Source organism: Phyllobates terribilis, unplaced genomic scaffold, assembly GCF_046119375.1.
Source record: "Phyllobates terribilis strain yellow unplaced genomic scaffold, ASM4611937v1 Scaffold_1__5_contigs__length_1240528914, whole genome shotgun sequence".
NCBI lineage: Eukaryota > Metazoa > Chordata > Amphibia > Anura > Dendrobatidae > Phyllobates > Phyllobates terribilis.
In genome coordinates, this window is record NW_027362761.1 from 441,644,259 (window position 1) to 441,657,674 (window position 13,416).

At 49.7% G+C, this 13,416-nt stretch overlaps 1 protein-coding gene across 3 annotated transcripts in view; it reads left to right on the forward strand.

The window, feature by feature from the left end:
* Nucleotides 1-13,416, forward strand: part of SLCO4C1 (solute carrier organic anion transporter family member 4C1) — a 221,891-nt gene that overhangs the window by 96,540 nt on the left and 111,935 nt on the right. The window lies entirely within an intron of this gene.

The window sequence follows — 13,416 nt, forward strand, 5'->3', positions numbered from 1 at the left end:
GGAGCTGTCAACTAATATGTGGAATCCTGCATTGGCAAACAGAGGCTGGTGATAACGGCCTGTGTCTGCATGGTATGCTTTTATTCTGATGTTTTTTTGAAAGAGAGTCTGTCACCCCCAAAATGTTATTTAGATTAACTATCCAGTGATATAGGGGACTTCATCCCTATAAAAATCATACCTGTTATTGGTACAGTGCTTGCGAAAATAACTTTTAATCCATATGCAAATGAGTGAGGTTTGTGCACCCAGTTTATGGCCACAACCCCTCAATTTGCCTCTGGGGGGCCGACCTAGCTTGTAATGGACAGCGTTCACTCTTAGGCTACAGTCACCCATTCAGTATTTGGTCAATATTTTACAGGAGTATTTGTAAGCCAAAACTAGGTGAGGAACAATCAGAGGAAAAGTATAATAGAAACACATCACCACTTCTGTATTTATCACCCACTCCTGGTTTTGGCTTACACATACTGATGGAAATTACTGACACAATACTGAACGTGTGAACGTGGCCTTAAAGCGAACTCTGCCCCGTGTGTGTGACGCGCCCCTGGGCCTGTGTCGCGCTGCGTTGCGCACGCGGGAGCTTACCCGGAGCCGGATCTCTTGAGGGTTGTAGTCTCGTGGCGGCGACCCGGTCCGTGCCCCGGGAGTCAAACTGAGCGGCGATGTACTAGCAGTAGATGGTTGGTGACTACGCCACCCGTTGAATGCAGCTATGGAGCTGCCGCTGCAGGGCAGACCGCTGAGGCCGGTGGAAGGATGGTGCAGCGTGGATGGTATAACCCCCAACGGGAGGGGTATGGCCTCAGGGCAGCCGACGTGGATGATGGGGGTAGCAGGAACCACTCAGAGACGGTGCGGTGTAGTTCAGGGTCTTTACTGGTGACAAAGATAGACCCTCCCGGAGTACTTGCTAGTGATAGGGGCCTGGTCAGTCCTTGAGCAGATGGGATCTCCCCTGGCCAGGCGGAGTTGTAGGCCTTCCCAACTAACTGTACTCTTCTGGCTACCTTGCTAGAGGCGGGAATAAGTAGCCCACGTCCCTGAGTGTACCATGTGGTGCTCACCCGTATGGCCGGTGACTCGGGGCCTTCTAATGGCTTCCGCTCCACGATGGCGGTGCTGGTCCCACGCGTGTGACCGTGCCTTCGGGCTTCTGGGCCAGAGGACCTGAAATCCTCTGCCGGACGGTTTCTGCTGCTGGGTAGGAGTTAGTCCCCACAGCCTCGGACTCCGGGTCCGGTAAGAAATCTTCTCAGTCAGGGCGAGCTCTGTAGCTGCCAGCCCCTGACTTGTTGTAACACTGCTCCCCACAGAGCTCCTGATGTTTCTTGCTATGCTGCTTCTCTTCTCTACTCTTGTTCTGTCTTCTTTCTCACTCACTCTGCCTCAGCCCCGGGTTTATATAGGGGAAGTCCTTCCCCTCCCAAGACTGGGCAGGAGGTGTGGCATGCACAGGATCCCTGACCAAAGGACCTCCCACCTGCTCTCAGACGTAATATCTCTATCACTGTGGCAACCAGACCCCTGGGGTGTCACATTCCCCCCTAGTGAAATTTAGTACTCCGGGACTAAACATATTTTTTTAGAAAAACATAACAAGGTATAGCAATAACAATACAATAAGAAAAACACATAAGATGGTTACGGCGTGTCCGCAACCGGGTGCAGTTTTGAAAAGCAAGGTGTCCATTTCACCAAAACAGGGAGACGTAACCAGGTAGGGGCCTGTCTTGCCCCGAGTCCTTAACAGTCTTTAGTCCATCCTGGGTTACGCTCCAACTATGTACAAGGATTCCCGGTAAATCCACCAAGGACTCCTAAAAAGAACTAGAAACACAAAATTATACACAAGCAACTATAAACAAGTAAACATTATAAGATAGCTTAAACATTTAGATCCTCCAACGTGCGGGTAGCTGGCCTCTAGTGGCCCTAGTGGACCTACGGAGCTGACTGTCTGGCCCTGAACTACAGGGTGTAAGAGCTGTCAAGGGTAAACTGGGCAGCTGTCTATGGGCCCTCTGGCTCACTAGGGGTATGGCAGGCTCACTATAAGCAGAGGGTTGATTTTCTGGGTCTGCTTGTGTAGAGTCTTCTGCCTCCTGGACCGGCTGTTCTTCCAGCTCTACCGGTTGCTCCGTAGGTTCTTGGGAGGATGGTTGGAGGAAGGTGAGTACGGGTACCACAACTGCACCATTGACTTGAGTCCAAGACCGAGGGAAGTCCCCGAGCACGGTACTAACCATATCTTCCCTTTCCTCTACGGGTCGATGGTCTTCTTGTTCCTCTTCAGGGTTCCTCAGTTGTTCGGGACACTTCTTCAGGTGGTCCCGGGATACAATGGCTGTGGTTTCCCCTCCGTCTTTACTGATGGTACAGACCTTCGGGTTTTCGTGGCTTGAGGGCAGTACGGTGTACGGGTCCTTCTCCCACTGGTCGTCCAACTTGTGGAGCCGTCTCTTCCTCTTCAAGACCTGCTCTCCGGGTACCAGGGGAACAGCGGGAGCATACTGGTTGTAAGTTTTCTCTTGTCTTTCCCTAGCCTGACAGAGACTTCGCTCCACGCTCTCCTGTACTCTCCGGTACTGCTGCTGCCTCTCTGTGTCCCAGTCTGTTTCTGGTGAAGTGTCCTCGGGTGTCAGGACTCCCATTTCCAGGTCAACAGGTAACTTACCAGGTCTTGCCCTCATTAGGTAAGCCGGGGTACAGTTGGTGGAACCTACCGGGATGTGGTTGTATAGGTCCACCAGATCGGGCAACTTCTCAGGCCACAGACTGCGTTCTTCCAGGGGCAACGTTTTTAGAAGATCCATTACCACCTGGTTCATTTTCTCACAAAGTCCATTAGTTTGCGGATGGTAGGGTGTCGTCCTTATCTTCCGGCAGCCATACAGATTGCAGAATTCCTGGAAGACCTCCGCTTCAAAGGCAGGTCCCTGGTCCGTCAGCACTTGGTCCGGGTACCCGTGTGGACGGCAAAAGTGCTGCTGGAAGGCTCTAGCTGCTGTTTGAGCCGTTAAGTCCTTGACGGGGACGACAACCAGAAACCGGGAGTAATGATCCACGATGGTTAACGCGTAGACGTAGCCACTTCTGCTTGGGGTCAGTTTTACATGATCCAAGGCTACCAGTTCCAACGGTTGCCGGGTGACGATGGACTGCAGGGGAGTCTTCTGGCTGGCGCGGTCCTTCCTTCTCAGGTTGCACGGGCCACAGTCTCTGCACCACTTCTCAATGGTTCCCCTCATGCCTACCCAGTGGAATCGCTCGCGCAGCAGGAACTCCAGCTTCTTCCACCCGAAGTGTCCAGCTCCGTCGTGGTATGCCTCCATCACCATGGCTGCGTCTCTTCGTGGCACCACTACTTGCCAGAGTAATTCATGCGTCCGGGAGTTAACCATTCTGCGGCACAACTTCCCTTTGTAGAGGAACAGTCGACTCTTCTCTGCCCATAGTTGTTTGGCTTCCTCCGGAGCGTCTGGTTCAAGGCGAGCCTCCGGCCGAGTCAGCATCTCCTTCACCAGTCGGATGGCAGGGTCGCTGTCTTGCGTTTCCGCCCAGTTGTAGTGAGGTAAGGGGTTCAACGTAGCAGCCTGCTTACTCCTTACCCGGTGGGAATACTGGATAGTCCCATGACGGTGGAACGCAGGGAGTTCAATTTCTTCCAGTCCCTCCGGATCTTCTCCTTCGTCCGGCAGGTTGGGCATCCTGGACAGGGCGTCCGCGTTAGTATTGGAGCGCCCTGCCCGGTATTTGATTATGAACTCGTAGTTGGACAGACGGGCCATCCACCTCTGCTCCAGGGCACCGAGTCTTGCCGTGTCCAGGTGTGTCAACGGGTTGTTATCCGTGTACACGGTGAACCGGGAAGAAGCAAGGTAATGCTTAAAGCGCTCAGTGACTGCCCATACCACGGCCAGGAACTCTAGCTTAAATGAGCTATAATTCTCGGGGTTCCTTTCGGTGGGTCGCAGTTTTCGGCTGGCGTAGGCGATTACTCGTTCTTTCCCCTGCTGGATCTGGGACAGTACGGCTCCTAGCCCGATGTTACTGGCGTCGGTGTAGAGGATGAATGGCTGGCTATAATCCGGGTACGCCAAGATTTCATCCCCCGTGAGGGCCATCTTCAGCTGGCGGAAGGACTCTTCTTCTAGCTCTTCCCATTTGAAGGGCGGCTTCTGGTTCTTGGCTTTCCGGGACTGGCCTATCAGGAGGTCCTGCATAGGCGCTGCCTTTTTGGTGAAACCGGGAATAAACCTTCGGTAGTAGCCTACCAACCCGAGGAACTGCCGCACTTCTTTTACGCTGGAGGGGCTTGGCCATCCCTTAATTGCGGTGATCTTATCGGGGTCGGGAGCCACTCCGTCAGCGCTCACCACGTGTCCCAGGTACTGCACCTTTGGTTTCAGGAGGTGACACTTGGAGGGTTTCACCTTTAGGCCGTAACTCGCCAGAGCTTCGAACACCTCCGCCAGGTGTTTCAGGTGGTCCTCATAAGTTTTGGAGTATACGATGACATCGTCCAGGTACAACAGGACCGTCTCGAAGTTTCTGTGGCCCAGACAGCACTCCATTAATCTTTGGAAGGTTCCTGGGGCGTTGCAGAGTCCGAACGGCATGCAGGTGAACTCACTAAGTCCCATCGGGGTGGTGAATGCGGTCTTCTCCCGGTCCGCCTCTGCTACAGGAACCTGCCAGTACCCGCTAGTGAGATCCAAGGTAGAGAAGAAGTTAGCAGATCTTAAAGCAGCCAATGACTCCTCTATCCTTGGTAAGGGGTACGCATCCTTGTGTGTGATACGGTTGATTTTCCGGTAATCTACACACATCCTCATGGTGTTGTCTTTCTTTTTGACTAAAACTAGCGGGGCTGCCCAGGGGCTACAGCTATCCCGGATTACCCCAGCCTCCTTCATGTCTCTAAGCATCCCCTTGGCGTGTTGGTAATGTGCAGGGGGTACGGGTCGATACCTCTCTTTTATGGGAGGATGATCTCCCGTGGGGATGCGGTGTTCTACCCCCTTGACTCGCCCGAAGTCTAACGGGTGTTTACTAAACACTCTCTCATACTCTTGAACCACCCGGTAGACTCCCTGTTTCTGGTGGGAGGGAGTGGAGTCAGTTCCCAAGTGTAGTTGCTGACACCAATCCTCCATTACTTTCTTAGAGCTGTTACCTTCCTCCGGGTGAGATGGAGGCAAGGGTTCCACAGACTGTATAGAGTTTTGGTTGATGGTATATAATTTTGCTAGCGTGGCATACCGGGGCAGGTACACTTCCCTCTCCCCGATATTGATTATGCGGACGGGCACCCTCCCATGGCGTACATTGACCACCCCCCGTGCTGTCAAAATGGTGGGCCTACTGTCTGAGTAAACTGGTTCTACCATTGCCTGGTAATCTCTACCTCTCAGACCAATAGCTGCCCGGCACCAAATCATCATTTCGCTTTTTGGGGGCATGGCAATAGGGAAAGGGTCACACATTCTTACGCTACCAATCTCACCGCCGGAGAGTTCCACCTGTTGCCGTCGCATCAGTGCCCGGATCTCTTTCTGGAGCACTCGCTGCTCGCCGGAGCTGGCGTTCTTGGCAACCTGCTGTAGAAGGAAAATCACCTCTGCAAGACAATTCTCAATTACATTAGTTCCTAGAGTTATTTTTGGGTGGCTCTCATGTTTGTCAATGTCTACAATGATCAGTCCCTGTGCTGCCAGTTCGACTCTACCGATTTTGATGGTCACCTCTTTAAATCCGATCTGTGGCACGGGCTGGCCATTGCTGGCGATGATACTCAAGTCGTCGTCAGGGTAGCGGGTAATATCCGAGTCATTCCAGTACTGCTTAAAGAGCACGTACGGGATAGTGGTGACCTGTGACCCGGTGTCCAGTAGGGCACTCATGGGAATGCCATCCAGTACCACAGGCAAGACTGGACGTCCTCCCACATATCTGTCGCGCCAGTTCGATGGGCCTGGTGATCTTTTTCCTGGGGGTTGGCCCTCTACCCCAGGTTGTGCCCGTTTAAAGAACAGTACCTTTCCATATGTCCGGGTTGATTGCAGCGGCGGCAGATGGGTCGTCCGTCCTCGCTGTATCGGTCACTGGGTCTTCCTCTGGCCGGTGGGGTCCTCCTTGGTCGACGCCACGGGATGTCCTCCGGTCCGGATGCCAGCTGGATCTTCCCTGGGGTGGAAACCTGTAAAGACTGCACAGTTCGGGTTAGCGCAGCAACGCTCTTAGCTAGCTCTTGGACCTGATGGCGTAGGTCTGGAGCCGGGTCATTGTCCAAAGCCTGCGCATCAGCTCCCACAGGCCCTGCGGACAAGGGCGCCGCCTCCTGGTGGTAAGTGATAGCTGGGCGCCTGTGGGTCACAATGCCACCCGGTGCCGGTTCTCGGAGCACCCGGATGGCTCTGTCCTTGAACTGTGCAAAGTCCAGATGGGGATCCTGTAAGGCCATTGCCCGCAACTGGGTTCGGTGGGCATTGCAATATAAACCCTCTATAAATTGTTCAGTCAACAGCCTGTCCTCGTTTCCCACCCCATCAGGGTCGGTCTGCTTTATGGCCCTCAGGGCCTCTTGTAGGTTTAGTGCATAGTCCCTTATACTCTCATGCGCTCGCTGCTTGCACCCGTAGAATCTAAGCTTAATCTCGGCTGAGGTGCGGGTATCAAAGGTGTCCTTCAGCCGGGTTAGTATCCCTGCGACAGTCTTCCTCCCAGGTGGCCAGGATTTTACTTCCCTTTTGGCTGCCCCAGTTAGTTGGGCCACCAGGATGCTCACTTTTTGCTCTTCTGTGAGGGGGTACACCTGGAAGAGGCTATCCAGCTTTTCTCTAAAGTCATGCAGGGTATGTGACTCCCCTGAGTACTGGGGTAGCCAAGCTGCTCCCGGGATATAGGGCATGGTGAAGGGCATAACTGCAGCAGCGGTGGCGCTGGCGGGGGTTGAGGCAGTGAAGCTCTCCTCCGTATCCGACATCTTCCTCCCCCCTAGTGGACCGTGGCCTACCTTGCGATGATCCTGTTCCGTAGGCCGCGGCTCCGCAGTGGATCGTCAGGGTTGAGGACCTTCCGTCGCGCTCCGGTGACGTCGGCGTCTGCTGGGCTCCTTCCAGGACCTTACGCAACGTCCGGACGTGAGGCGGGGCTTCAGCTCTCGCGCGCTTTCGGAGTCCACGCCCCTCTTCTTCCCGCGCGGCGTCCTCAAGATGGCGTCCAATGGCGGGAAAACTCCACGGATGGCGGGAAGAAGGTCGAAGATGGCGCCGGATGGCGGGAAAACTTCGCGGATGGCGGGAAGAAGGTAGAAGATGGCGCCGGATGGCGGGAAACCTCCACGGATAGCGGGAATCTTCACCACTGGTAAGTTTGAACAGTCTTTGCTTTTCAGGCACGCAGTACCCGGTGGTTGCGGGCACGAAATCCTGCCGACTACGCCAAAGTTGACGCGCCCCTGGGCCTGTGTCGCGCTGCGTTGCGCACGCGGGAGCTTACCCGGAGCCGGATCTCTTGAGGGTTGTAGTCTCGTGGCGGCGACCCGGTCCGTGCCCCGGGAGTCAAACTGAGCGGCGATGTACTAGCAGTAGATGGTTGGTGACTACGCCACCCGTTGAATGCAGCTATGGAGCTGCCGCTGCAGGGCAGACCGCTGAGGCCGGTGGAAGGATGGTGCAGCGTGGATGGTATAACCCCCAACGGGAGGGGTATGGCCTCAGGGCAGCCGACGTGGATGATGGGGGTAGCAGGAACCACTCAGAGACGGTGCGGTGTAGTTCAGGGTCTTTACTGGTGACAAAGATAGACCCTCCCGGAGTACTTGCTAGTGATAGGGGCCTGGTCAGTCCTTGAGCAGATGGGATCTCCCCTGGCCAGGCGGAGTTGTAGGCCTTCCCAACTAACTGTACTCTTCTGGCTACCTTGCTAGAGGCGGGAATAAGTAGCCCACGTCCCTGAGTGTACCGTGTGGTGCTCACCCGTATGGCCGGTGACTCGGGGCCTTCTAATGGCTTCCGCTCCACGATGGCGGTGCTGGTCCCACGCGTGTGACCGTGCCTTCGGGCTTCTGGGCCAGAGGACCTGAAATCCTCTGCCGGACGGTTTCTGCTGCTGGGTAGGAGTTAGTCCCCACAGCCTCGGACTCCGGGTCCGGTAAGAAATCTTCTCAGTCAGGGCGAGCTCTGTAGCTGCCAGCCCCTGACTTGTTGTAACACTGCTCCCCACAGAGCTCCTGATGTTTCTTGCTATGCTGCTTCTCTTCTCTACTCTTGTTCTGTCTTCTTTCTCACTCACTCTGCCTCAGCCCCGGGTTTATATAGGGGAAGTCCTTCCCCTCCCAAGACTGGGCAGGAGGTGTGGCATGCACAGGATCCCTGACCAAAGGACCTCCCACCTGCTCTCAGACGTAATATCTCTATCACTGTGGCAACCAGACCCCTGGGGTGTCACATGTGCACATGCACAATGATACTGGCCATGATACTGGCCATGCCTGCCGTGCGCACACACAGTGGCTGGGAATGCTCCATTTCGTGGCTCTCTGTGGATATTGCTCACTACACTTCCTGATGTACGAGTGGCATGATAACTCGCCCAAACACTGTGTGCGCATGGCCAATGCACCTAGTAGCATGTGTGGGGCAGCGTTTGCTTTAGGACTGAATGCTGTCCCCAAAACACAAATTGAAGGAGTGCAATGGCGCACCCAGTTTATGGCCAAGTCATGGGTGCACCGAAGTCCCCTCATTTACATATGTATTAGGCTATGTGTCCACGATGCAGAAATGCTCCAGATTTTTCCTGAGCATTTCTGCATCTCCCTGGCAGAAAAAACGCATGCGGATTGTACATGTGTTTTTCCTGCCAGGGACATGCGGATGTGAAGCGTTCTTCACATGCATTTCCGCATGCGGGTTGACAAGCGCTTTCCAAGCGATTTTAGCATCACTTGGAAAGTGCTTGACAACTTGGTCACACTATATAAATCCATGCAAACGGCATGGAGTGTGACCGAAAGAATGGTTAAAAATAAAAAAATAAATATATACTTACCTTCCGATGGCCCCCGCAGTCTTGCTTCGCTCCGTTCTCCCTTGTCTGCAGATCGCGGTACACTGAAGGACCTGCCGACGTCAGCGTCGCGTGACCCGTCACATGACTATGACGTCAGCGCAGGTCCTTCAGTCCACCGCGATATGCCGGCAAGTGAGGACAAGCGCAGCGGGGGCCGTCAGAAGGTAAATATAACATTTATTTTTTATTTTATTCTTTTTTTCACAGTTTCTGTGGTACCCGGGTCCGGAGGAGAGTCTCCTGTCCTCCATACTCGGGTACCATCCGCACATTGAAACGCATGGATTCCGCATGTACAGATGCAGTGATGTGTAATCCATGCGTTTCAATGCAAGTCAATGGCGGCGAAAACGCAGCGCTTCCGCAAAATAATTGGTAGTGCTGCGTTTTTTTCCACAATGATAGTCCGCAGCGGAAATTTCCGCAGCATGTGCACAGCACATTCGGATTGTCATTGGGGAACATGACAGGCCTTCTACCAGGCGTTTTTTAAGCATTTCTGCAGTGTTTTTGCCGCTGCGGAAATGCTTAAAAAACGCATCGTGGGCATACAGCCTTATACCGTGCCTGATGAAGAGACATAAGAAGTCTCGAAAACGCATCGTGGGCACACAGCCTAACAGTTACAGTGCTTTTATAATTCTTGTAGGGTTGAAGTCTCCTATATATTTATATAGTTAGTCTAAAAGGCATTTTGGGGATGACAGACTCCCTTTAAGTTCTCTTTCTCTCTACATAGCAGCCTGTCAATCACCCCCTGGTCAGGGGCTAGGGAAATGCACTCAACCCATTAACTAGTAACTATTAATTCAATAACCAGTAGCCAAAACTTTTTGTGCCCTTTTTGCAGCTGGGTATACTAGGTAGCTTTAATATGCTTCCCTTAAATAGGGCAGCATGTACTGTAAGCTGACAGATACACTTTAGTACAAGGCTTAGCTGTATTTTTAAACTACTGAGTGTTTTGAGATGCCAGCATCTTCTTGCATGTTATTACCTTTCGACTAGTGTTACCATGGAGTTATTTCTCAGGAGGTGTAAGCGAATATCCCAGGGAAATGCAATAAAATGAAATGAAAGTTAGCACATAAATATTCATTTCATTCTTGTCACAGATTAAGGTGCCCAATGTAGAAGGAAAATACTGTAGAAAAAACATAAAGCCACAAAACTCCAAAAGTTATAAAAAAATATAGAATGGTTATAAACAAACCCTTTAATGATATCACTCTGGATATGAGCATATCTTTTGAGATTTGAATTCACCAGATTCACTGAATTTTCTCAGGAAATTTGATTCATAGTGAATTGATTTGCGGTGAATCTAAAATACTCCAAATCCTACAGTTGCCTGAAAAATGTGTATGAAGCTATATTCTTTTTGTCGCACACTAATCTTCTTCACTTCTTGTATCACTGACTATCTGTACAGTTTCTTCAGTATTTTGTGTTGTTTTCTCCCCATTTCTAAGACTAAACTGTGAGCTGTGACGTCCTCTCACAATTGTGATTTACCATAAAATGGCTGCTGCATTTCCTGTTTCTGCTTTAATACAAACTATGATAGTCCATTCAGATTGGCTGTGCTTCAGCATGTGATGAAAGAAAAAGAGGTTTGGTACCATGTTAAACAGTTGAAAAAAGATTGCTCTCAGTGGGAAAAACAAAATCAAAATCTTTTAGTTGTGACAACTTTTAATGGCTAACAAAAATAAAGTAAATGATGTTACAAATCAAGTTTTCGAGACTTCTTAGGTCTCTTCATGAGGCACAGTATAAGACTGTGTGCCCACGATGCGTTTTTTAAGCGTTTCCGCAGCGGCAAAAACACTGCAGAAACGCTTAAAAAACGCTTGGTAGAAGTCCTGCCATGTTCCCCAATGATAATCCGCATGTGCTGTGCACATGCTGCGGAAGTTTCCGCTGCGGGTTATCATTGCGGAAAAAAACGCAGCACTACCAATTATTTTGCGGAAGCGCTGCGTTTTTGCCGCCATTGACTTGCATTGAATTGCTTGGATTCCACATCACTGGATCTGTAGATGCGGAATCCATGCGTTTCAATGTGCGGATGGTACCCGGGTCTGGAGGACAGGAGACTCTCCTCCGGACCCGGGTACCATAGAACCTGTAAAAAAAAGAATAAAATAAAAAATAAATATTATATTTACTTTCTAATGGCCCCCGGTGTGCTTGTCTTCGCTTGCCGGCAGATCGCGGTGGACTGAAGGTCCTGCGCTGACGTCATAGTCATGTGACGGCAGGTCCTTCAGTGTAGTGTACCGTGAGCTGCCGACAAGCCAGGACGGAGCGAAGCAAGACTCCGGGGGCCATCAGAAGGTAAGTATAGATTTTTTTTTTAAATTTTTAACATTCTTTAAGGTCACAGTATATAAATCGATGCCGTTTGCATGGATTTATATAGTGTGACCAAGTTGACAAGCACTTTCCAAGTGATGCTAAAATTGCTTGGAAAGCGCTTGTCAACCCGCATGAGGAAATGCATGTGAAGAACGCTTCACATCCGCATGTCCCTGGCAGGAAAAACGCATTTACAATCTGCATGCGTTTTTTCTGCCAGGGAGATGCAGAAACGCCCAGGAAAAATTCGGAGCATTTCTGCATCGTGGGCACATAGCCTAACAAAGTATCTGAAGAAACACAAATATATACACAAAAAGAGCAGAGGCAAAGCATAATAAATGGACATTTAAATAAACAAACTGACCTCAGAGAGTGAATCCTTATTTGGATTAGATTAGTGGTGTGAAAGTTTTATGGTCCCAATATCCCTTTAGGATCAGAAACCTGGTGCCCTCACTGACTCTGGAGCGGAAGATTCCTCAGATTTTGTAGTGAGTCATTAATCCTGACAGATTTAGTCCTGTGTGGAGGTAATCAAAGCTCTAATAAGTTAGTATTCCCATACCCCTCAATGTTTTTCTGACTTGAAGATGCTTTTTAATATTGCTTATGTTATTTCCTGGACCACAGAAATGTTTGGCCACTGGTAAATGTTTTCTTTTTTGTCTGTAATAGTTTGGCGATGAGACCTCATCCTTGCTCTCAGTTTCTGTCCTTGGGTTTGTGGTTATCCACTTTCAGGAAAGTGGGCTTCAAACTGTGGAAAATCAAGCCAATTGAATAAAATCAAGATAATCCCAATTTTACGACTAAACTATCATGTTGATTGGCTAAATAGGTAATATTTTATTTGTGGTTGCATGTACTGATGTTTTTTCCATTGAAATGCAGAGATGAAGTTACAATAGATGGCTGAGCGCCCTGTTTAGAAATTTGTCATAGGTAGACAGTAATAAAAGGTCAGGGATTTATTATTACTACGAGAAAGACTGAACCTACATCTACTGTTTTTGTATTCAAATTAGGGGAAGATAAGTGTGAAATAATCTATAAACTGCTGTTAAGCTGCAGGAAATACAGATATGGAAATTAAATGTTATTACATCAATTTTAGATTTCATGTACACATCAAAAATATGTTCAAAGAGCCTGTATGGTGGCACACAGTGTCCCTTTGGTTTCTTAGTATGTCTCTGCATGAGTCTTTTTACTGTTTTTGTCTAGGAAGTCCTTGTGCACCTACATTACTAGTACCAAACCTCTTACCTTGCCAGTGTAGAAAGAAGATAAGTATTTGTTAACTATATCGGTTGACGAAAACCCAGAAGGAACAAAAATAAATGGAGGTTTACAATCATCTCTTCCAAGTCATTATCACGGGATTCTTAAGAATTAACATAGTGACTACTGAGTCAGAAAGCACTGGTGACCATCTAAAACCTTCTATGTCAGTTCTGCATACTCTTCAATATGAGAGATTTGTAAAGGAGAACACCAGATCATAGACCATTCCTGCAAAGACTTGTGTTTATGCAGACTACAGACTTTAGGGGGACTTCTACTGAAACAGTCTTGTACCTAAATAAAAACACCTTTCTCCAAGCTTCCAGCATTGAGGTCCCAAGTTTACATGTTGTAAAGGACCTGCACCTGCCTCTAATGGTACTGCCTTGGAGAATCAAGTTGCCTAGTCATTTTTACCACATAAAGAATGCCATAAAAATCGAATCGAAAAAATAATGTCGGAATTATGGTAAAATGAGTGGTGTCATTTGAAACTAAATCTTGTCCTGCAAAAAACAAGCCCTCAGACGACCATGTGGAAAGAAAAAAGTTCTGGCTTTTGAAGAATATAAAGAAAAAATTAAAAGTGCAAAAACTAAAATTGGCCACGGTGGGAAGGTATTAGAACTAGCTTAGGACAACATTTGTATGAACTGTATTTTATATGTTTTCTGACCAAGTCCA